Here is a 24,709-nt window from a genome sequence, read left to right as displayed (position 1 = left end):
GGTATATTAACTTTGTCATTCCGTTTGTAACACATCGAAATATTGCTCTAAGACCCCATAAAGTACACACAAAAAAATAACTGCAAATAAATATTAACAACTTTATTTGTATGTAAAATCTGCTGATGCTCAATAAATTTTTCTATTGAATATGAGGCATTTGTTGTTGAAATGTGTTTGTAGATGCTTGACAGAGGAAATAATAGAAATCTTCTGAATTTTCAACAAATTGTTTTGTTGCGAAAATAGTTGACTGCTATCGATACGAAAACAAAAACAAAAATACAAGACTGGTTGCGCGCACATCGCTGAGAACATGTACGAAAGCTAAAAGAAGTATGCGAATAATACCGTTAGAACAAAATGAGTATGAGCACATGCACGTGTATGATAACAAGCAAAGAGCTCATTCATCAGAGAATACAGAAAGGCATTTATAAATGTCTGTGAAAAATTTATATTTTTCAATTTGGTAGTTTCTTAAATGTGTTTGTTGTATGAGATAATTAATAAAACCATATTAATATCGGGATTAGAGTTATTACAGTTCTAATTAACTGGAATATATATCACTGGGCAAAAAGTTGTCAAAATGCTTGCTAGACCCGGGACTACTCAAATTTATAATCGTCATACATTTACAAAACTGAGTATAGGATTTTCGACACAAAAATGTTACATGTTCCCCGTCCAAAAATAGGTTTGTGGTCATATTCCTTCTCTGTGTGTACTTAACAAAATATCTCCAAAATTGTTCCGGCAATTTTGCAATTTTGGTGCAATAATTCTGTCAATTTCAATTTAATTTTTTGTCCATACTAGAGGTCTGCATCGAATAACTTTTCACTACATGTATGCAATTCGCTATCGAATATAGTACATACACTGTCTTTCTCTCAGAGCGCAAGTAGTGAAGTGAAGAAAACACTTGCTTGTCAAATACCACCAAGTACTTATCCGAAACAGTATGTGTTCCGAAAAAAAGGAACTATAAAAATGTAAGTACTTGAGAAAAAGTACAACATGGATTCTCTTCACTTCACGTGGTACCACAAGTATTTCTCAGTTATGTGCGAAGCAAAACTTTCCATTATTATTAATCATAGATATGTAGGTATATCACATATTTCATATATATATGTATGTCACACACCTACCTTAACGTCTGCCGTTCTTTATAACAAACCAAAACATATTTTATGGAGAGTAACTGTTTTTTTTGTATTTCTGAAACTGCACGTGGTACATGGAGTACTCTATGAAGTTTTGTTCTCGCAACATACTCGACGTGATCACTCTGAGTACACTTCAATAAGAGAGAAAGAGGACTATGTGTTTGTTGGTAGTGAAGACATCAGAGTAGCAACAAGAAGTTACTCGTGGCTTTTGGTGTTCATCAAAATGTGTACCAATACTTTTGCGACTCTCTCAAATAGATGTACTCATGTAGCAAGTACACGTGTACTCTGCATTTACAAATGGAATTGTGCAGACCTCTAGTCCATACACCAATAAATTTGTTACAGGTCATTGATAGACTCCAACAAACCACATACAAATTTTTTCGTTCAAATTCAAAAATATTTGTTGAGGATTAAACGTAACGATCAACAACAAATATTTTGTATTGTTGGAAGCTCAACAAATTACTTACATATTATTGAGAACACAAATTATTTGTTGCCTTCTGATGGTAACGATTGCTAACAACTTTTTTGTAATAATGGTTATTAAAAGTACAAATTAGTTTGTTGCAGGAAAATTAACAAATTTTGTTATTGGTTTTCCAACAAAAGTTATTGGTTCTCAAACTTATTTTTATCTGTGTATATATATTCTGGGTCGTGGTGAAATTCTGAGTCGATCTGAGCATGTCCGTCCGTCCGTCCGTCCGTCCGTCTGTTGAAATCACGCTAACTTCCGAACGAAACAAGCTATCGACTTGAAACTTGGCACAAGTAGTTGTTATTGATGTAGGTCGGATGGTATTGCAAATGGGCCATATCGGTCCACTTTTACGTATAGCCCCCATATAAACGGACCCCAAAATTTGGCTTGCGAGGCCTCTAAGAGAAGCAAATTTCATCCGATCCGGCTGAAATTTGGTACATGGTGTTAGTATATGGTCTCTAATAACCATGCAAAAATTGGTCCACATCGGTCCATAATTATATATAGCCCCCATATAAACCGATCCCCCGATTTGGCTTGCGAGGCCCCTAAGAGAGGCAAATTTCATCCGATCCGGCTGAAATTTGGTACATGGTGTCAGTATTTGGTCTCTAACAACCATGCAAAAATTGGTCCACATCGGTCCATAATTATATATAGCCCCCATATAAACCGATCCCCCGATTTGGCTTACGAGGCCTCTAAGAGAAGCAAATTTCATCCGATCCGGCTGAAATTTGGTACATGGTCTTAGTATATGGTATCTAACAACCATGCAAAAATTGGTCTACATCGGTCCATAATTATATATAGCCCCCATATAAACCGATCCCCCGATTTGGCTTGCGAAGCCGCTAAGAGAAGCAAATTTCATCCGATCCGGCTGAAATTTTGTATGTGATGTTAGTATATGGTCTATAACAACCATGCAAAAATTGGTCCACATCGGTTCATAATTATATATAGCCCCCATATAAACCGATCACCAGATTTGACCTCCGGAACCTCTTGGAAGATCAAAATTCATCTGATTCAGTTGAAATTTGGTATGTGGTGTTAATATGTGGCCTCAAACTCCCATGCAAAAATTGGTCGATATCGGTCCACAATTATATATAGGCCCCATATAAACCGATCCCCAGATTTGACCTCTAGAGACCCTTGGAAGAGCAAAATTCTTGCCATTCGGTTGAAATTTGGTACGTGATGTTAGTATATGGTATCCAACAACCATGCAGGAATTGGTTCCTATCAGTCCATAATTATATATAGCTCCCATATAAACCGATCCCCAGATTTGACCTCCGGTGCCTTTTGGAGAAGCAAAATTCATCCGATCTGCTTGAAATTTGGTACGTGGTGGTAGTATATGATATCTAACAACCATGTCAACAGTGGTCCATATCAGTCCATAATCGTACATAGCCCCATATAAACCGATCCCGAGATTTGGTTTTGGAAACTCTTGGAGGATCAAATTTCATCCGAGTGAGTTGAAATTTGGTACATTGTGCTAGTATATGGTCGTTAACAACCATGCCTAACTAGGTCCATATCGGTCTATAGTTATATATGGCCCTCAGATAAATCGATCCCCAATCACACAAATATTGGTCCATATCAAGTTCATAATTGTACACGCAAAAAAATAATTCTTTCCTCCCAAACGAAATTTTAGACAAGCAAAGTTCGTTTCTCATTTGCTTTTCGCTGTAAGGAAGTGTATTTGGAAGAAAAGTTTATACTTTTTGTGATAAACGTTTATTCTTTTCCAGGATGTAAAAACAATTTCATAAAGACAAACTCAAAAAAAAACATTGTTTTCTTGCTAATTACATTTTCCCTCACATCTTTCTCACATCCACGATGTTTTTTAGTTCTTAACACCTTTTCCTGTAATACCAACAATGTAGAAGAAATTATACGATTTTATAAATTTTTAAATTTTTTTTACCTTTCGCCTGGACGGAGAATCGAACCGCGGACCATGCACTTTGTAAGCCAACACACTAACCACTGAGCTATGTACCTGTTATGGACATCAATAGATAAATATCCATATAAATCGATCAGATAAATCGATCCCCAATCACACAAATATTGGTCCATATCAAGTTCATAATTGTACACGCAAAAAAATAATTCTTTCCTCCCAAACGAAATTTTAGACAAGCAAAGTTCGTTTCTCATTTGCTTTTCGCTGTAAGGAAGTGTATTTGGAAGAAAAGTTTATACTTTTTGTGATAAACGTTTATTCTTTTCCAGGATGTAAAAACAATTTCATAAAGACAAACTCAAAAAAAAACATTGTTTTCTTGCTAATTACATTTTCCCTCACATCTTTCTCACATCCACGATGTTTTTTAGTTCTTAACACCTTTTCCTGTAATACCAACAATGTAGAAGAAATTATACGATTTTATAAATTTTTAAATTTTTTTTACCTTTCGCCTGGACGGAGAATCGAACCGCGGACCATGCACTTTGTAAGCCAACACACTAACCACTGAGCTATGTACCTGTTATGGACATCAATAGATAAATATCCATATAAGTTATATTTATATAGCATAGCTTGCGGCGCCCACGAACCAAATAAACAAAGTTTATTTAACAGAAACAAACATTTAGTTTGGCACCGTAGAGCAGTGGTTGCTACGTCCGACTTGCATGCCAAGGGTCGTGGGTTCGATCCCTGCTTCGGCCAAAGTTTTTTTTTGTTTTTTTTTTTTTTACACATATTCCAGATATGTTCGGAAGATTCCGAAAAATTGTTCAACATTACATTGTAGTATATTAAATTTTGAACTGTAAAATGTGTCTTATTAAAGACCTAAAGTCAGAAAAGAACAGTGTTTGATATAAACGAAATGGACTGTGTTGTTGTTTCAAAAATAACTTTTTTTATTGAAAAAATAAAAATTTTGTAACAAACGATTTTTTTTGGTGATAAAAGTTTAAAATTTTCGAAGCAATTCAAAAAACTCTAACAAAAGAAAAACGTTTTCGGTACACGTTTTCCAAACGTTTTTTTTCTTTGCGTGTATATAGCCCCCATATAAGCGACCCCCATATAAGCGATCCCCATATTTCAATTCTGGCTCTCTACGTACAAAAAGTCCATATCGATTCGTAATTATTTGTAGACTTAACTATACATAACTTTTTTGTCTAATATATACCATGTATGGACTAAATCACAGTCTTTCGTAGAAGTTTTTACGCAATCCATGGTGGTGGGTACATAAGATTCGGCCTGGCCGAACTTGCGGCCGTATGTACTTGTTTCTTTTCGTTTCGAAAAAGATGTATTTCGTAAATGGTAATTTAAAATTCAAAAATGTCGGAAAATTTTTAATCTCAAAATTTGGAATACAATTTAGTTCAATTTTCGCACGATATAGTTCATTTTTCCCTTAATGTAGTTCACTTTTTTCTGTGTATTAGCCCATATGGAGTGTATGTTAGGGAGAAAAAGACGGATTAAATACCAATATAATTCCATTCAGTTCTTGGTCTATAAATACTCATGGACCGTTATGAAACAATTTTCGTCAGAACCAGTATGGACCAATTTTTGCAAGATTAGTAGAAAACAGATACTGAAATTGTCTGACTACATTTCAATTGGACCGGATGAAATTTGCTTTTTCTGGAGGCTCAAGAAATCAAATCTGGGGATCGGTTTATATGGGGGCTATATATTTATATATGGACCAATGTTTTCATGGTTTTTGGCACGGTTGGTAAAGGCCAGCGAAAAGACCACGTATCAAATTTCAACTGGATCGGATGAAATTTGCAACTGAAGGAATCTCCAAAAATCAAACCTGGGGATATACAAACCGAATAAGGGCTATTGGTATTAATTGACCGATATGGTCCAATTTTTGAATGGTTGTTAAAGACCAGAAACTAAGACCGCATTTCTACACCGAAACACAAAAAATCCGTGGTTAAACTAACCCTCAATTTAACTTGTTTTTATTGCAAGAAAATATATTTGTTTGCAGTTAAATTTTATTTTTTTTTGAAATTTTCCACAACCCAATGAAATATTCCTTTTGTTAAGTATGGTTCCAAAATGTTATGAACTAAACGTTTGTGTAAGGTTCAATGACTGTACACATAAGTTCAATATGAACTAACGCAAAAGAAAAATTTCATACGATTCCCAAAACTGGAAGAATGAACTACAGTAAGGTTAACATGTCTATGATGAGGCGCCAATAATTTTTTCATTACTTTTAGTTAATTGTTTGTTCTATGAGAGGGGGTATAATATCGAGAATTGCAGTTAAAAAGTACACCAGGGCAATAACATTTTCCTGGTTAAAATATAGAGTACAATTTAGTTCAATTTTCCCACGGGGTAATTTATTATTGCTATTAAAACAGTTTAACAAACATATTTAATTATTAAACCTGTGATTGGCATCATCATTTTCGTAAAGGAGCAAATACAATTAAATTAGAGCTATTAAATCGCTAATAGAATCAAACATAATTTTTTCTATGCAGATATTATTAAGTATATGGTCAATCTAATTTATCTCGTGAAACTTGTTGACAAAATGTGAACGTTTAAAATTAGCGTGTTAAAAATCTGTGCTTCGTTAGTGTCATATTAAGCGTGATTCAATTCGTGAGCGTGATTGTGTTCGGTAACGTAGTTTTTTTTTGTCAACACATTTTTCCGAACATTTACTTACGGTACGGTAACACTGGGCAAATATTTGACAGAAATCAAAAAAGAATACCACAGCGAAACCAGCAAACATTTTTAGCTCATGCTGAATACATAACATCACGATAGGAACGATTTCCAAAAACTGTATCCAGATATTTCGAAAATGCTTCTGGAAAAAACTTTGACACTCAATTTGGTCAAATATTTACTTAGTGTTAACATAACCTTACATTCCACATATGTTTGTTTCGTCAATCTCAATCACTCTGTTGTCACACGCAAAAAATAATTCTTTCCTCCCAAACGAAATTTTAGACAAACAAAGTTCGTTTCTCATTTGCTTTTCGCTGTAAGGGAGTGTATTTGGAAGAAAATTATATACTGTTTGTAATAAACGTTTATTCGTTTCCAGGATGTAAAAACAATTTCATAAAGACAAACTCAAAAAAAAAAAAACATTTTTTCTTGCTAATTGCATTTGCCTCACATCCTTCTCACATCCACGAGGTTTTTTAGTTCTTAACACCTTTTCCTGTAATACCAACAATGTAGAAGAAATTATACGATTTTATAATTTTTTAAAATTTTTTACCTTTCGCCTGGACGGAGAATCGAACCGCGGACCATGCACTTTGTAAGCCAACACACTAACCACTGAGCTATGTACCTGTTATGGCCATCAATAGATAAATATCCATATAAGTTATATTTACATAGCATAGCTTTCGGCGCCCACGAACCGAATAAACAAAGTTTATTTAACAGAAACAAACATTTAGTTTGGCACCGTGGAGCAGTGGTTGCTACGTCCGACTTGCATGCCAAGGGTCGTGGGTTCGATCCCTGCTTCGACCAAAGTTTTTTTTCTGTTTTTTTTACATATATCCCAGATATATTCGGAAGATTCCGAAAAAAATGTTCAACATTACATTGTAGTATATTAAATTTTGAACTGTAAAATGTGTCTTATTAAAGACCTAAAGTCAGAAAAGAACAGTGTTTGATATAAACGAAATGGACTGTGTTGTTGTTTCAAAAATAACTTTTTTTATTGAATAAATAAAAATTTTGTAACAAACGAATTTTTTTGGTGATCAAAGTTTAAAATTTTCGAAGCAATTCAAAAAACTCTAACAAAACGAAAACGTTTTCGGTACACGTTTTCCAAACGTTATTTTTTCTTTGCGTGCACCAGTCAGACAGGTCAAACTCAAAGATGTTTTATATGAAATCATGCTTAATGCAATGTAGCCAGTTTGTACGAATTGTTGGGATTTCTAATTATTTCATTTCTAAGATCTTTTCCTAATCCAATTTTGAATTGGATTAAATTTTCATCATTTTCGAATTTGAATTCGGTGTACCACAGTACTCAGTTTTTGCAACATTCCATTCAAGCCTTCACAATCCTAATCATACATATGTTCTCATTTATATCATAATGAAATATCCATCAGATATTGAAAAGGCTAAGGCCTAGTCGGAAAAAAAGTGGACGCCACATCTGAACGCCATCTCAAATTTTACGCGAGTCCAACTTGATGATGGTTGGCCAGCATTCATTTGCCAAACGCCTGTAAACTAACGCCCCCACTATTTAGTTCGTAAGCACTGCTAGTCATGATGATGAAGAAGCAAAAGATGCCAATTGCGAATGAAATTAGAAACGAACTTTAATTATTTGTTTCGGCACATTTTAAGAGGGTCGTAAAATGAGAAAAGTGCTCATAAAAATAAACCAAAAACAAAAAATGCTTTAACTACAAGCCATCGTAAGATTTTGGGTATTATGAAAAAATATACATACATCACATGCTGAACAATGGTGCTGTCAATAATGGATACGAAAATTTTTCCGCAGAAAAAAAAAAGAATTATTTCAGACTTGCATTTTTTTCCCTTTATGAATTTGAAAATTGAGCTAATCGAGGAATGCGAATAATTCATAGTGGTCTAACAGTAAGCTAACATATAAAAATTAAGCGGGTCTAAAGCAAGTGAATAACATATTCGAAGAGCGAACATTTATGTTTGTAATACACCCTAAAAAAAAGTCGCTTCTGTAACATATACCCCAGACACATTTTGCTTCACGCATATATATTTTCAGGATTGGTCCAAAACAAAATATTGTTTGTATTATTCAAACATATTATGTTTCACCTTAGGGCATACACTGGTAGTAAAAAATGTTAATGAAATTTTCTTTGTGTGGATATATTTTTAAGGCGCCAATTGGTTACTTCCATTATTTTACTTGCAGCATACTCTCTAGGTCTCTCTTTCTAAATACATAGATGTTTATAGGATATTTCTAAATTAATATATGTTTGCATCTAAACACATTATATTTACAAACAGTTTATGCCCCAAATATAATATGTTCTGACATATTAACATATAAGTCCCAAACATGTTATGCTAGTTTATGATCATTATATGCTTGCACTTAAAAATAATGTGTTAAAAAATTTGAGTTCCAAACATATAATTTTTACATCCAAACATATGAAAAACAGTCTTTTTCGTCCGTGTAAGTTCTTTTAGTTAATGTGATATCACAATGGACTGAATAGTCTAAGTGAGCCTGAATCTTAATCGGGCCGCCACTTTAACCTAACCTAACCTAGGGACATTTTCAGATAAGCGTACAAAATCTAGAATAGTAAACTCATCTGAAATTGCGACCAGGTCTAACCTTCGATTTAATTAAATACAAATTGCATACAGGAATTTCTTCTGAAGGGAATAGGTAAAAATCGCATTGGTAGAAAACGTTTCGTTATATTAAGGAAATATGTCACTAAAACCTTTTTAATACTTTTGCTGTGATTAAAACGGATCATTGTACATGTGCATATTCACCGCGTGTCTATATATATGCGAATCCCTAACAAAAGCTTTCCGCAAGAGGTGCAAAAATGGCACAGAAGCGATCTATTTAATATAGGCTTGTCATAAGACGGCTGTCCACCAATACAATGCCGGGGTACTGAATTTCCATCACTTCTGATCCATATTCAATGTTTTGGATGCGATTTAAAAATTTTGTTATATTCTGCCAATTAAATAAGTTTTATATTTTGTATGATTTAAATGCATTCAAACGTTTTTGTGCAACATTTGACCTCAAATATTTTCAAACATTCGCAATTTTTCTAGAATGCATTCTTGCCCATCAAATTTAAATAAATCGTACCACTTTATTAAATCTTATTCTGTTTTTAACCTATTTCCGACCACTTTTAGGTATAGCCTCCATATAAACCGATCCACATTTGGTTTGCGGAGCAAACTTTATTCGATCCGGTTGAAATTTGCTATACGATGTTGGCATATGCTTTCTAACAACCATGCAAAAAATATTTATATGTTGCCCCCATATAAACCGATCCCCAGATTTGGCTTGCGGAGTCCCTTGGAGGAGTAAATGTCATCCAATGCGATTGACGTGGTGTTAGTATATGCCCTCTATTTTGTACTCCATGTTTTGAGATTTCCACGAAGTGTTGTTAAAACCAGGAAAATTTAGTACCATGTTGTACTTTTTAACTGTTGTTCTCGAAATTACTCCCTCTCATTGAAGAAAAAATTAACTAAAGGTAAATAAGAAAATCATTGGCGCCAAATCATGACAATTTTAACCATACAGTAGTTCATTCTTATTATTTTTGGGAATCGTACGAAAATTTTCATTTGTTTTAGTTAAAAATGAACTTATGTGTACGGTCATTGAACTTTATACTCGCGTTTAGATCATAAAATGTTTGAGACATGCTTAAAAAAACGAAAATTTCATTGGACTGTGGAAAGTTTCGCAAAAAAATAATAAAATTGAATTACAAAGAAATATTTTTTTTGTAATAAAAATAAGTGTAACAATCATGCAACAATTGGTCCACATCGATTCATACTAAAAAAAATCACCTAAATATTTCCAATTAAAAAGTTAATTGAAGCTGAAGACTTCCATTAACTAAATCAATTGATACAATTAACTTTTTAATCGAAATCAATGATTGAAAATTTTTAAACTCGAAAGACTAAGTACCTAAAAACATGATTGAATTTGTTTAATTTGTAATAAAAACGTTAACTGTTACAATCATTTTTTTAAATCAAACTAAGAACAAAGTTTTTATTGAGCAGTTCCCAATAAACAATTTACTTAAAAAATTTAATTGATGTCGATTGAAAAACACAGTTATTTGTTTAACTTATTTAATTATTTTAAAAAAAATTTATAGAAGTTTAACTAAATAATTAATTGAGTCAACTAAACAATTAATTAATTTTTGCAATCAATATCAATTAAATTTTTGATTTAATCAAATAAACAATTAATTACTTTTTCATTCAGCTAAATTTTTAATTGAATAAAATTAACTGAAATTTTCAAATCAAATCAATTAATGTTTTTATCAAATATTTTTTTAATGCCGAATTAAAACTGTGATTGATACTATTGTTTTCATGATTGAAGACTTATCTATTAAAAAAAATAGATCAATTCGTGATTGAATCAGAAAATTTGTTTTCCTTTTTTTTTGCAATTATATATTGCCCTCATATAAATCGATTCCCAGATTTGATATACGGGCTTTCTGAACGTACAAATTTCATCCGTTCTAGTTAAAATGTGGTACGTGGTCTTAGTCTATGACCTCTAACAATCACGCACGTTTAACTTAGTTTGACTTGGAGATTTTAAGTTAATTACGATTTGTTTTGCCGGTACCAAATACGCCTAACATAGCCTAATCCCTATTTTTAATGGAGATAAGAGACCTATGTATCAGAAAAATGCATCTTCTATTCAATGCAAACATCTCATTTGTATTTTAATGACATATTGGGTTTAAAAACATCCACAAAAATTGAAGAATTTGGACAAAATTTAGAAACGTCTTTGAACTGTCCATTGACATTTTTACTAACTAAACTAAATCACTTTCCTAAAAGTTAAGAAATCTATATATCTAATATGCAATTATTCGCTTATTTGCCTTTGCAATTGTATTGGAATGTGTGTGTGCGCTTGTACTTTAACGATAGTTGAAATGATTTATGTGTTTTGATTTTTTATGAGCACTTTGCCACCAAATATAAAACGTGATTTCGTGGCAATAGTGTCCGTCACAAATCACCAAAGCAATTATTTTACCAAACGTTCACTCCGTAGATATCATTCAGTTGTAGTGGAACAATATGGCAGAAATCAATTGACGGGAAAAATACTTCGCATAAAATTCATATTTAGTATGTGAATATTAATAACCGTAACAAAATTATCGAATAAATAATAAAAGCGATGCATACATAATGATAATAGTCCACATAAAGTCGGTCGTCACCATGAATTCAAGAGTGTTGCCAACTTATTGGTAATTACTTAAAGTTAAAAATTTGATATTTAAAAGTAGTTACACTGAAAAAAAAGTTGACATAATATTAAAGGCTACAGAACCAATAATTTATTATACGCAATATACATAATATTAAGGACAAGTTTCTATAAAATAATGACATTTTAATTAAAATAAAGTTCATATTCATTACCTTAAAAATGTTTTCCTTTAAAGTTAGGATACGAATCTTTGAAATCTGCGTCCATCTGTTAAATTACTATGTCTATAAATTAAAGCGAATTTTTCCGGAAAACAGTTTTGATTTAAATCTTTAAATAAACTGAGATATTGAATCTTTGAATAAGAGATAAAAAAGCTTCAAAAATAGTCCAAAATTTATTTTGAGGATTTTGAATTTTTGTTTAAGTTTTTTTTTGTTGTAATTTTTTGCTCTGAAGTATTTGTTATAACCTGGACTTTCAAAATTATGTTTATTTGTACAATATCGCCATTGTTAATATATCGAAGAACGAAAGTTTGATAAATAATTTAAAGCAAGACAGCTCCCTAAAAATATTTTTATTTTAAAGAAGCGATATTATTGGCTCGGAATCAATACCAAAATCCTTAAGGAAAGGTTAAAATCATTGATTTAATTTTTTTTTTGAGTGTAGCTATAGACTAAATGTTGACTACACAGAGCTAATTGTTCCCCAGAAAAGAACAGTACTTGACATTAACTAAATCGACTGCGGATTTTGAATAGGCGTTTTATTTAATGCAGAAATATATTTTTGTAATAAACGTTTTAATTTTCGAAAGAAAATAAAAAAAAAACATTAACAAAATAACGTTTACGATATTCCTTTCCCAAAAATTTTCTTCCTTTATATGTAGCTTTGTTTATGTCCACCAAAAAAATGGAAAATCCTATCTTAATTTCAATTTTATACACCCAGAAAAAAGTGTCTTCGAAACTAAAGGAAAAAATGTTCATCAATTTATTTTAGCCATTTTATTTCCACTCAGTTAATATTTTGTGTGAAATAATAAAATTTACTTGTTTCAGTAAAAAAATCCTGAACTGAAAGCAGTTAGGAATAGATCATTAACTAGAATAGGGCATGGAATTTTACTGGGTATAAGAATTTACTACTGAACAAGAAAATTTTATTTACTGATAACAAAGCAATTGTAAAAATAAACAAAACCCGAACTAAAACCAAGTTTCCTCAAATTTAGTAAGATTTCTTATAAAATGATAATTCTGACTTCCTTTATTATAGAAAGCTTATCATACATACGAATAACACTTGGAATAGAAAAATATTTTAGTTCATTCGTACTAAGAAGTATTCAATCCTTTCAAAACTTAAGGAAACACACTTGTTAGAATATAGGAAATGTTCCTATATTTCTTTTATCTACCTGTAATCGATACCTGTCATCGATATAATCGATGTGTTTCATCGTGGGTTGTTTTTTTTTTGCTTGTAATCGCGTTGTTATTGTTAAAAATTGTTAAAAAATAATATAATAAAAAATAAATAAAATATATAAAATATTTGTTGTTTTAAATTAGTGAGAAAAATTTTCGTTTTTTGAAAATTGGTTTATAAAAAAAGAAAGCACCAGCCGAATAACAACCCCTTCATTCGACTTCATTTTGGAATCTTCAATTATGAGGTAATATTCAGTGACGCTAACCTTTTTTTTTGATTTTTTTGTTTATATTTAGGATTTTTTTGTTTATATTTGTAGGTATTGAAATTGTAAAAGGTGGACAAAATTGCTAGGCAGTAACTTATTCAAAGTGAAAGGTACTAGAAGAAGAAAAAATATGTTTTAATATTTCAAGGCCAGTCGATGCTGTTGATTCTAAATAAATATATTTAATAAATATATTACTAAAACATGTCTTTTATTGAAGTAAAAATTGCTTAAATAAATACATAAAATTGTATTTATAAACGAAGGTAAGTAGATCTAAATTTGAAGTAAAAGGTTTACCACAAATATGTAAAATTTGTCCAAATGAATGAAAAACAGTTCAATAAAATCATTCCATATATGCATTCAATTCAGTTAAATTTTTTCATTCTGTAGTATAAAGGTACATAAATATAGGAAAATGTTAACTAATATACGGAATGCATTCTACCTAATTTCTACGAAAATCACATCATTCAAACAAATAAAAATGTCTTTGGCGCTATACGAAGTTCAACTTTCTTCACAATGAGTTCTTTTTAACTTAAAGAAGGGGTCACTTTTTTCTGGGTGTAGAATCTAAATATAAAGCCATATGTTTTGTGAAAATATTTTAAGTTCAAGGTAACCGTATACAAAAATACTTAGGCGAAGGTCAATATCTTGGAATGTATGCACGAAAAACTTACTTTCTTTTCTGGGGAAAAGGTATATTGGATCCAAGAAGATATCTCTTGTTCCTTAAACTGTCTTTTTTTTGTCACAGAAAAAAATTCTGATTCAATCATTAAATTAATTAATCCAATTTTTTAATTGATTCCATTAAAAATTTAATTGGTGTTGATTGTGACACAAAATGGAATTTTAATTAAAAACGGAACTATTCTCAATCACTCTATAAATTGACTAAGTGTTTTTAGTTTGATTTAAAAATTTATTGTTTCAAACATGATTTAGGTTGAAAATTAAAAACTTCCTAAAATATTTTTAACTGACTTAGTCCTCCAAATTTGATTAAAAAGTTAATTGTTTAATTGATTTCAATCAACTTTTTAATTGGTGATATTTGTTCAAATATATAAAGTTCGTTTGTGACACACTTGGCTGCTTTTACCACATACAGACAGAATGCATTTGCCTTCAATTTCACTATTTCAATTTCAGTTCAATATTTATTCATAATCTATAAGCCGTAAAAGAGCCAAATCGATCACATAGTAATGTTATTCCACGTGGTCTAAAATTATGTTTCAGAAAAAAGAGTTAGTTTTTTGTGTAGCGGTTATATCAAAATATTAACCGAGCCATACCCCTACCTTAAGTACCATCAGAATCAGAATATCATTCGTACACCATACCTTTTGATAGAAGTGTCCAATAAATTTGAACTTTTGACAGGATGCAATTCACATCAATCCGAATGAAAAACAACGAACTCCATCAAAAATGCTAGGTCGATTTAGCGTACTCTGGAATGAGGAAATCGATATGTCGAACAAAATTTTTACGACCTCGACTACACAGCCCTGTAATTTACCTTCTAGATTATTTGGTAATGAGCGTTTCTGCACTCTTAGAAAAATATGTTTTTCATATGTTCCGATATAAACAAAATATGTTTCGGGCACAATTTTAAAACACAATATATTTAAGTGCAAACATATAATGTTCGTAAACTAACACTAAATGTTTGCGACATCTATGTTAATATGTTAGAATATATTATGTTTGGGCATGAATGTTTCATAAAAATCATATGTGTGAATGCTAAAATATATAAATGTACAAATTTCGACTAAACATACATATGTTTGATATTTTATTCAAAGCGACAGAGAGAGTATAGAGAAAGAAATAGGGATGGAAACCGGGAGAGTTGACAAAAGATATCAATATAACACAGCGAAAGAATCAAAAGAGAACAATTTCTGTGAAACCGCTGTATGTTGTTTCGGAAAACTGTTTTATGATAAGACCAAAAATTTGATATGCTTAAGTCTAAATATTATTTAATTTGAATAAAGAGAATAGACATTCGGAACCAAGAGAATAGACATTTGAAAAACAAACAGCATATGTTTTCGCCTTAAGAGCAGCATTTTATGTATGTGTGGACATGTGTTTTGTTTATCATTTTGGCATTATGGGCACAATTTTTTTCTTGGTTCGTTAAAAGAAATCAGGGGGTCTTCATAAAAATAACGAAAGGGCACTATACTCTTTTTAGAGTTGGGACATTAAAATGAAATAAGGAGGAAATAGTGAAAAATTTCACAGTAAAATGTATAAAAACAAAGTTTAGTTCCTCTTTATTAATAAGTAGTCCACGAGGAGTTGACGGACACCTTCAAATATAAAAGCGGGCATTAAGTTCGAGCTTTGCAGCTAAAACAATTCAAAAAGTTTATTTTCTTTAAAATGAATTATTAAAGAAAAATAAAATGCATTTTAGAAGCAATGATGTTAAATGCTAGTAAAAAACTGTTTACGCCTAAATAAATTTATGTTTATATTATAAACTCATTTATGTATGTTTATACTCGACTGTTAGAGTTTTTGAATTCCTTTCAAATTTTAAAGTTTTGTACCAAAAACAGTTTTTTGTTACAAAATTGTTATTTTTGCAATAAAAAAATAATATTTTATCCAAAAATCAGTCAATTTCGTTTATATCAAGCACTGTCACTGACTATAAATCTTTAATAACCCACATTTCGAAGTTTCATTATAAAAATTTAATATAGTATAAATTAAAAAAAAAGAAAAAAAAAAGTATTCGGTCGGAGCAGGGATTGAACCCACGACCCTTTGCATGCAAGGCAGACATGCTAACCACTGCTCCACGTGGCAAACAAATGTATGTTTCTGTTAAATAATGTTATGTTTGCATGGGCTCGTGGGCGCTGCAAACTATGCTATATAAATGTAACTTATAACGATAATTATCTACTGGTGACTATAACAGCTACGTAGCCCAAAGGATAGTGTGTTGGTTTACAAACTGTATGGTCCTCGTGCAGGCGAAAGGTAAAATTTAAAAAATTTATAAAAGTGAATAATTTCTTCAACATTATTTGTATTACAGAAAAAGGTGCCAAGAACAAATATATTTCGTGGAAGTGAAAATAACGAGTATGTTATGGAATGAGCACAATCGTCTTTGGGAAAAATTCTTCCAAGCATATAATATTTTTGGGCTCAAAATGCTTCCAAACATATAATATGTTCACATAAAACAAACATATTAATGTTTTGGCAGTATCCAATAATAAAGGGTGATTTGTTAAGAGCTTGATAACTTTTTTTTAAAAAAAAACGCATAAAATTTGCAAAATCTCATCGGTTCTTTATTTGAAACGTTAGATTGGTCCATGACATTTACTTTTTGAAGATAATTTCATTTAAATGTTGACCGCGGCTGCGTCTTAGGTGGTCCATTCGGAAAGTCCAATTTTGGGCAACTTTTTCGAGCATTTCGGCCGGAATAGCCCGAATTTCTTCGGAAATGTTGTCTTCCAAAGCTGGAATAGTTGCTGGCTTATTTCTGTAGACTTTAGACTTGACGTAGCCCCACAAAAAATAGTCTAAAGGCGTCAAATCGCATGATCTTGGTGGCCAACTTACCGGTCCATTTCTTGAGATGAATTGTTCTCCGAAGTTTTCCCTCAAAATGGCCATAGAATCGCGAGCTGTGTGGCATGTAGCGCCATCTTGTTGAAACCACATGTCAACCAAGTTCAGTTCTTCCATTTTTGGCAACAAAAAGTTTGTTAGCATCGAACGATAGCGATCGCCATTCACAGTAACGTTGCGTCCAACAGCATCTTTGAAAAAATACGGTCCAGCGTACAAACCACACCAAACAGTGCATTTTTCGGGATGCATGGGCAGTTCTTGAACGGCTTCTGGTTGCTCTTCACTCCAAATGCGGCAATTTTGCTTATTTACGTAGCCATTCAACCAGAAATGAGCCTCATCGCTGAACAAAATTTGTCGATAAAAAAGCGGATTTTCTGCCAACTTTTCTAGGGCCCATTCACTGAAAATTCGACGTTGTGGCAGATCGTTCGGCTTCAGTTCTTGCACGAGCTGTATTTTATACGGTTTTACACCAAGATCTTTGCGTAAAATCTTCCATGTGGTCGAATAACACAAACCCAATTGCTGCGAACGGCGACGAATCGACATTTCACGGTCTTCAGCAACACTCTCAGAAACAGACGCAATATTCTCTTCTGTACGCACTGTACGCATTCGTGTGGTTGGTTTAATGTCCAATAAAGTAAACTGAGTGCGAAACTTGGTCACAATCGCATTAATTGTTTGCTCACTTGGTCGATTATGTAGACCATAAATCGGACGTAAAGCGCGAAACACATTTCGAACCGAACACTGATTTTGGTAATAAAATTCAATGATTTGCAAGCGTTGCTCGTTAGTAAGTCTATTCATGATGAAATGTCAAAGCATACTGAGCATCTTTCTCTTTGACACCATGTCTGAAATCCCACGTGATCTGTCAAATACTAATGCATGAAAATCCTAACCTCAAAAGAATCACCCTTTATATGTGCTTCCTGCAAAATATGTTTGGAACATATGTTAAACAAGCGATTTTTTTGAGGGTGTGCTTGATTACAACTTAAAATCATCCTTCAATGCTCTTAGAATTTCATTCTAAAATGAATTACAAATCAAAACACCATATAAGAGATTTTGGGTGTCATTATGAACTCATATCATAACATTGTCTCAATTCAATTTTCATGCACTGTCCTTAGGGAGATATGTACGTGCTTTAGACCAAGCCAGATTATGTCGCAGAAGGCGCAATCAGAAACCCGTTGAAAATGTGCAATATTCAAAATATACCTCTACCTAGTACACCAATAATAAGAACAACCAAATCGTGGACGTCATATCTTTCAAAAGGCGAAACTGTGAGAGAAACAAATTCTTAAGTCTTCAACAAAAGTTGTTAAGACAAAGAAGTTAACCAAAGAAACAACATTTTGCTTTTATTTTTTAAAAACCGGATCAACAACTTTTTCGTGAGTTGGCCATATGAATGGCTGCAAAGTAAAACTGGTCAGTCAGTTGTCACGAATCGAATTTGTTTGTATTCTTGAAATGGAAACCAACATCTCACCTCCGTTCAGACACACAACCAATCGCACACTCAAAAACCAACCAAAAACTAGAAGAAACACAAACCAAATGAACGCAAAAACGAATGAACCACCAAAGAAAACAACCATCTTTGGTTTGATTTTAAATGGCCATTATGGTTGTTGGAATGTTTACCAAAGTGTGATGTGAAAGAAAAACCTACTGAGGAATATTCAATAATGCACAGTGGGTTGATGTTAGATAAAAATAAACTTAAGAGTTTTTTTTGTATTAATTTTACATAAATTATTTAAATATTTTGATACAAGTATATCATCGGAATATTAGGTATTAGAAATACTGAATAGTTTAGGTATAAATATAGACCGATATGGACCAATTTTTGCATGGTTTGCTAGAGCGCATATACTAACATCACGTACCAAATTTCAACCGGATCGGATGAAATTTACTCTTCCAAGGGGATCAAGTCTGGGGGTCGGTTTATTTATTTATTTATTTTGATTGTTTCGTTCGGATGTTTGCGGGATGGACATTGTTAGATCGGCTCAGAATTCCACTATGACTCAGAATATATAATATATATACAAGACACGATTTGTTTTGTAGTCGGCGACTAGTAACCTATATTTACCACTCGCAATAAATATAGGTTACTAGTCGCCGACTACAAAACAAATCGTGTCTTGTATATATATTATATATTCTGAGTCATAGTGAAATTCTTCCGAAAAGTTTATTAATGCTGAAAGTGGCACGATTTTTGTTACCTTTAATGCAATGACTTTTAGTGTATACAGGTAATATTGCAAGTAGTTCCTGATAATGCTGGAGAAATATCTTGTGGTTATACATTTCGGCAACATAAAGATTCGATCGTGCTAATTGAACATTGCGAAAGTCGATTCCGAGTTTTCTTTGGTAAAAATTAAAGTTTCGAATTTTCAGTTGCAAATACAAGCTGTTCAAATACTGCAAATTATCCTACACGAGATTATTTAAACTAACCAATTAAAATATTATACTATCAACTTATAATTTGATAAAGGTAATTTGATGTAGGTATCGACCACTTTTTGCAAATCTGTCCAAACCAATCAGCCAATAATAGAGCAAATATTAATCATAATCGTTCTTATTTGCTTGAAACTCCTATATACGAGTATCATCCGTCATTTCCAAATTATGACTCATATCTCTTCATAATTTTTCGAAATACTTAACCCACTGTGCATGTACAAAGTTTTGTGGCTTTGAAAACCATTTTTTCCTCATTTCAATTGAATTCCTTTTTGTTTTTCTTGCCTTTTTCTTGTAGTATACTCGTTTTCGTCTTTTGATTTCATCCCTTTTCTTGGCAATGTGTTATTGTTGTTGCAGTTGCTCGGTTATTATTTTTAAGGGGATGTACATTTGTGAAATGGTTATCTATGCCATTTTCGGTAGGTATCCTAAGTTTTAGACATGTTTTTATACCCTCCACCATAGGATGGGGGTATATTAACTTTGTCATTCCGTTTGTAACACATCGAAATATTGCTCTAAGACCCCATAAAGTATATATATTCTGGGTCGTGGTGAAATTCTGAGTCGATCTAAGCATGTCCGTCCGTCCGTCCGTCTGTCCGTCTGTCCGGCTGTCCGTCCGTCTGTGGAAATCACGCTAACTTCCGAACGAAACAAGCTATCGACTTGAAACTTGGCACAAGTAGTTGTTATTGATGTAGGTCGGATGGTATTGAAAATCGGCCATATCGGACCACGTTTACGTATAGCCCCCATATAAACCGATCCCCAAATTTGGCTTGGGGAGCCTCCCGGAGCAGCAAAATTCATCCGATCCGGTTGAAATTTGGTACCTGATGTTAGTATACGGCCTCTAACAACCATGCAAAAATTGGTCCATATCGGTCCATAATTATATATAGCTCCCATATAAACCGATCCCCAGATTTGACCTCCGGAGCCTCTTGGAGGAGCAAAATTCATCCGATCCGGTTGAAATTTAGTACGTGGTCTTAGTATACGGTCTCTAACACCCATGCAAAAATTGGTCCATGTCGGTCCATAATTATATATAGCCCCCATATAAACCGATGCCCAGATTTGACCTCCGGAGCATCTTGGAGGGGAAAAATTCATCCGATCCGGTTGAAATGTGGTACCTGATGTTAGCATACGGTCTCTAACAACCATGCAAAAATTGGTCCATATCGGTCCATAATTATATATAGCCCCCATATAAACCGATCCCCAGATTTGACCTCCGGAGCCTCTTGGAGGGGCAAAATTCATCCGATCCTGTTGAAATTTGGTACGTGGTGTTAGTATATAGTCTCTAACAACCATGCAGAAATTGGTCCATATCGGTTCATAATTATATATAGCTCCCATATAAACCGATCCCCAGATTTGACCTCAGGAGCCTCTTGGAGGAGCGAAATTCATCCGATCCAGTTGAAATTTGGTACATGGTGTTAGTATATGGTATCTAACAACCATGCAAAAATTGGTCCATATCGGTCCATAATTATATATAGCAAAAGTCATCCGATGCGGTTGAAATTTGGTACATTTTGTCAATATATGGCCTCTAACAGCCATGTAAAAATTGGTCAATATCGGTCTTTAGTTATATATAGCCGATGACTTATTACACAAAAATTGGTCCATATCGCCAAAAATAATCTACCAAAACTTTATTTCCATAGAAAATTTTGTCAAATTTTATTACTATAGAAAGTTGTGTCAAAATTTCATTTCTATAGAAAGTTTTGTCAAACGTTTATTTCTATAGAAATGTTTGTCAAAATTTTATTTCCATAGAAAGTTTTGTCAAAATTTTATTTTTATAGAAAATTTTGTAAAAAATTTATTTCTGGAGAAAATTTTGTCAACATTTTATTTCTATACAAAATTTTGTCAACATTTTACTTCCATAGAAAATTTTGTCAACATTTTATTTCTATAGAAAATTTTGTCAAGTTTATATTTCTATACAAAATTTTGTCACAATTTTATTTCTATAGAAAATTTTGTCAAGTTTTCATTTCTATAGAAAATTTTGTCAAACTATATTATATACGTATTTAATCGGCCTTTTTTTGTTTAATATATACCCCTTATGGACTAACTTACAATTTAGAAGACAGTGTTAAAAAGTTTTACGATACCTTGCCATCGGCAAGTGTTATCGCAACCCAAGTAATTCGATTGTGGATGACAGCCTTTAGTAGAAGTTCCTACGCAATCCATGGTGGAGGGTACATAAGATTCGGCCTGGCCGAACTTACGGCCGTATATACTTGTTCTTTCTTTATTTTTTCTTTTTTTTTTGCTACTTAAATACCACGAGTCCTTGGAAATATTAACTTAGTTGGTGACTTTTTAACATATTTTTAATTTAAAACTGGTTTTCATTAGTTTGTGATTGATCGGAACTATTATCCTTATGTGTCAGGCTATGAGGAGTGACCAAAAGGGTTAAAATCCATAAAAATATTACGCATTAACAGAAGCAACAAATATAATATAACACTGATCATAACAGTTTACTTATTTTTAAATTTTTTACTTATTGTCTAACTATAATACATTTACTTATAATGCCAAGAAAAATCCAAAATCCAGAAGGGGAGAACTTGTTTGCCTTGATCATCTTCGATAAGTAAACCAATACGATTGGATACGTTTTCATAGCGATCATATAACACTTGGTCATTCAGCTGGTAAACATGTTCATTAACAACAAGAATATCTGGCCGAATCTTATGCACCCACCATCATGGATATCAACTATTTATCTCTTTAGCTCTTTATCGCATTATTATATCTAATTATGGACCACTTTGATTATTTGTTTGCGATTTCATAGGGATGAATACGGTTATCATGGAAGGAATTTCAGACGTAGCCCTCATATAGACCGATGTCTTGCGTCTTCTGGAGGCTAGTATTGATGAAAACTAAGTCTTCAGGACACTCAAGATATCCGTCTATATGGGGGATAGGTATAATTATGAACCAATTTTTGAAATCCGAATTTCACGCCCATTGGGTGACAAATAAGTTCTCATAATGCTCAAGAAGTTAAAAATGGAGATCCGTCAACTATGGCCATCGAAATTAACTAAATTAAATTTCTTGAATTGATATATTCAATCACTGATATGATAGTATCACAGAATTAATTATTAATAAAAATAAATTAGCAATCTAATTGATGTTTTCGGCAATTTAATTTTTTAATTAATTTTAAACTCAATTATTTGTTAAAGCTATTCATCTTTACATTAAATACTTTTTTGGGTAAAATTACGAGAATGCAAATGATTCTCCGATTATAATTATAGTTAGATTTTTGCTTGGGGTTGAGTTAAAGATTTATGGGCCAATTAAACGAATTTATAACAAATTATTTGCGAATAAAATTTTCAATTATATTCTTAATTGTTTAATTTTTCTAATTTTATTCCTATATTAATTAGTGGAATTTCTATCTAAAATATTCTAATCCTGGAATCAAATTAAAATTTGTGATCTAAAATATAAATCGATTTTAAGTTTCCCGATGTATGCTTCGTTTGTGCATAATTTTTTCACACCCAGCGCATAAAATGGTGATTCCCGACAACTTAAAGTATATCTATATTTTTGATCAGTGAGATCGGGCTGCCACTATACCTAACTCAACCAATAGGTAATCGATGTTATCATTTCCGTAATTAAAGCTATTTCTATTCAAAAATAATTGGATCTAATTTTTTTTTGTGATTGAATTAGAAAAATATGTTTTTTCTGCATATCACCTAGCGCAACATACAAGAATATTTTAAATATAAATCGCTCAGCAAATCGCTCACAAAAACATTTTGGTTTTCCAACCATAAATAATCACAACCATATTAATTTTTAATTGGATACTATGTGTGAATATGCATATCAATGACTCCATAATTTATTAATTAAATATTATAATTTTTCAATTAAGAAACAAGTTAATTATAAGCAAACAATTTGGTGAATGGGAACTACGTTTACTTATGACAAACCAATATAACGGTGATCGAGATCAGGTTTTAAACCTTTAATGAACCATTAATAGCTAATTCGTTATGTCTGTAATTAAGAAAAGTTACTTTGTAATTAGTATTATTGACAATTGATATGTACACTGAAAAAAGTGTTGTCGTGAAGCCAAAGATTTAATCTCCTTAAAATACGAATGCAAATTTAGCTTAGCATAGAAGACGCATTTCTCTAATATAAAGTTTTTCTCCTTGTTCAAACGTCGATAAACTTTTCAATGAAGTCGGTTTGTCCTTATAATTAAGTGATTTGGCTTACAAATGGGTATCATAACATGAAAGAAAAAGTTTTTGACTTTAATGATTCATTAAAATTAATGAAATTGTCTTCAAAATGTATTGTCTTTTTGCATCTTAGGTCAGGTTAGGTTAGGTTAAAGTGGCAGCCCGATTAAAATTCAGGCTCACTTAGACTGTTCAGTCCATTGTGATACCACATTAACTAAAAGTACCTATTACATATTGGCACTTCTAGTTTTAACCGCTGAACCTTCTTGATTATTTTTCTTTGTTGAACCAACCAGATTGTTCCAAAAACATTAGCAGACTGCTTAAGTTAACGTTTTCCAGATCCGCCACACCCAGAAAAAAGGGGGCTCTAATGCCAACTGAACTTTATTTTAGTTCATGAATATTAGTTGATTTTAGTTAAATTTTGCACAATATGAGTAAATGTTCCTCATTTGAATAATGTTTTGCTAACTTTAATGACGTGAACTAAAAATAAGAAAAAAGGTTGTATACAAATATAGTGCACAATTTTACAAAAAAATAAAATAGTTCATATTTTCCTACAATGTCAGAAGTTTGCTTAAATTGAGTTCATAAGTCTCTCAAATGAGTAAATTTTACTAAAATTGTACCTGTCATGAACTTCGTATCGCGCTAAAGACTTTTTAACAATTTTTAAATCCAATTTTTTCTTTCAACATATGAAATTTTCTTAAACAAGAGAAAAAAATTAATTATTTTTAATAAAGTTTCTTCAATTTGACAAAAATTATTAACTTATTTGTAACATGTTGCAATTAGAAAACTATTTTTGTTAAAATTTTCTAAAATAAACCTACATT

The 24,709-nt window shown here is 32.1% G+C and overlaps 1 long non-coding RNA gene across 1 annotated transcript in view; it reads left to right on the top strand.

Moving 5' to 3' along the window:
- Positions 1 to 24,709, top strand: part of LOC142241568 (uncharacterized) — a 337,909-nt gene that overhangs the window by 250,014 nt on the left and 63,186 nt on the right. The gene's annotated exons all lie outside the window — the stretch shown is intronic.

The sequence above is a fragment of the Haematobia irritans genome, chromosome 1, assembly GCF_050003625.1.
Source record: "Haematobia irritans isolate KBUSLIRL chromosome 1, ASM5000362v1, whole genome shotgun sequence".
Classification (NCBI taxonomy): domain Eukaryota; kingdom Metazoa; phylum Arthropoda; class Insecta; order Diptera; family Muscidae; genus Haematobia; species Haematobia irritans.
This window is presented reverse-complemented; position numbering and strand designations above follow the sequence as displayed.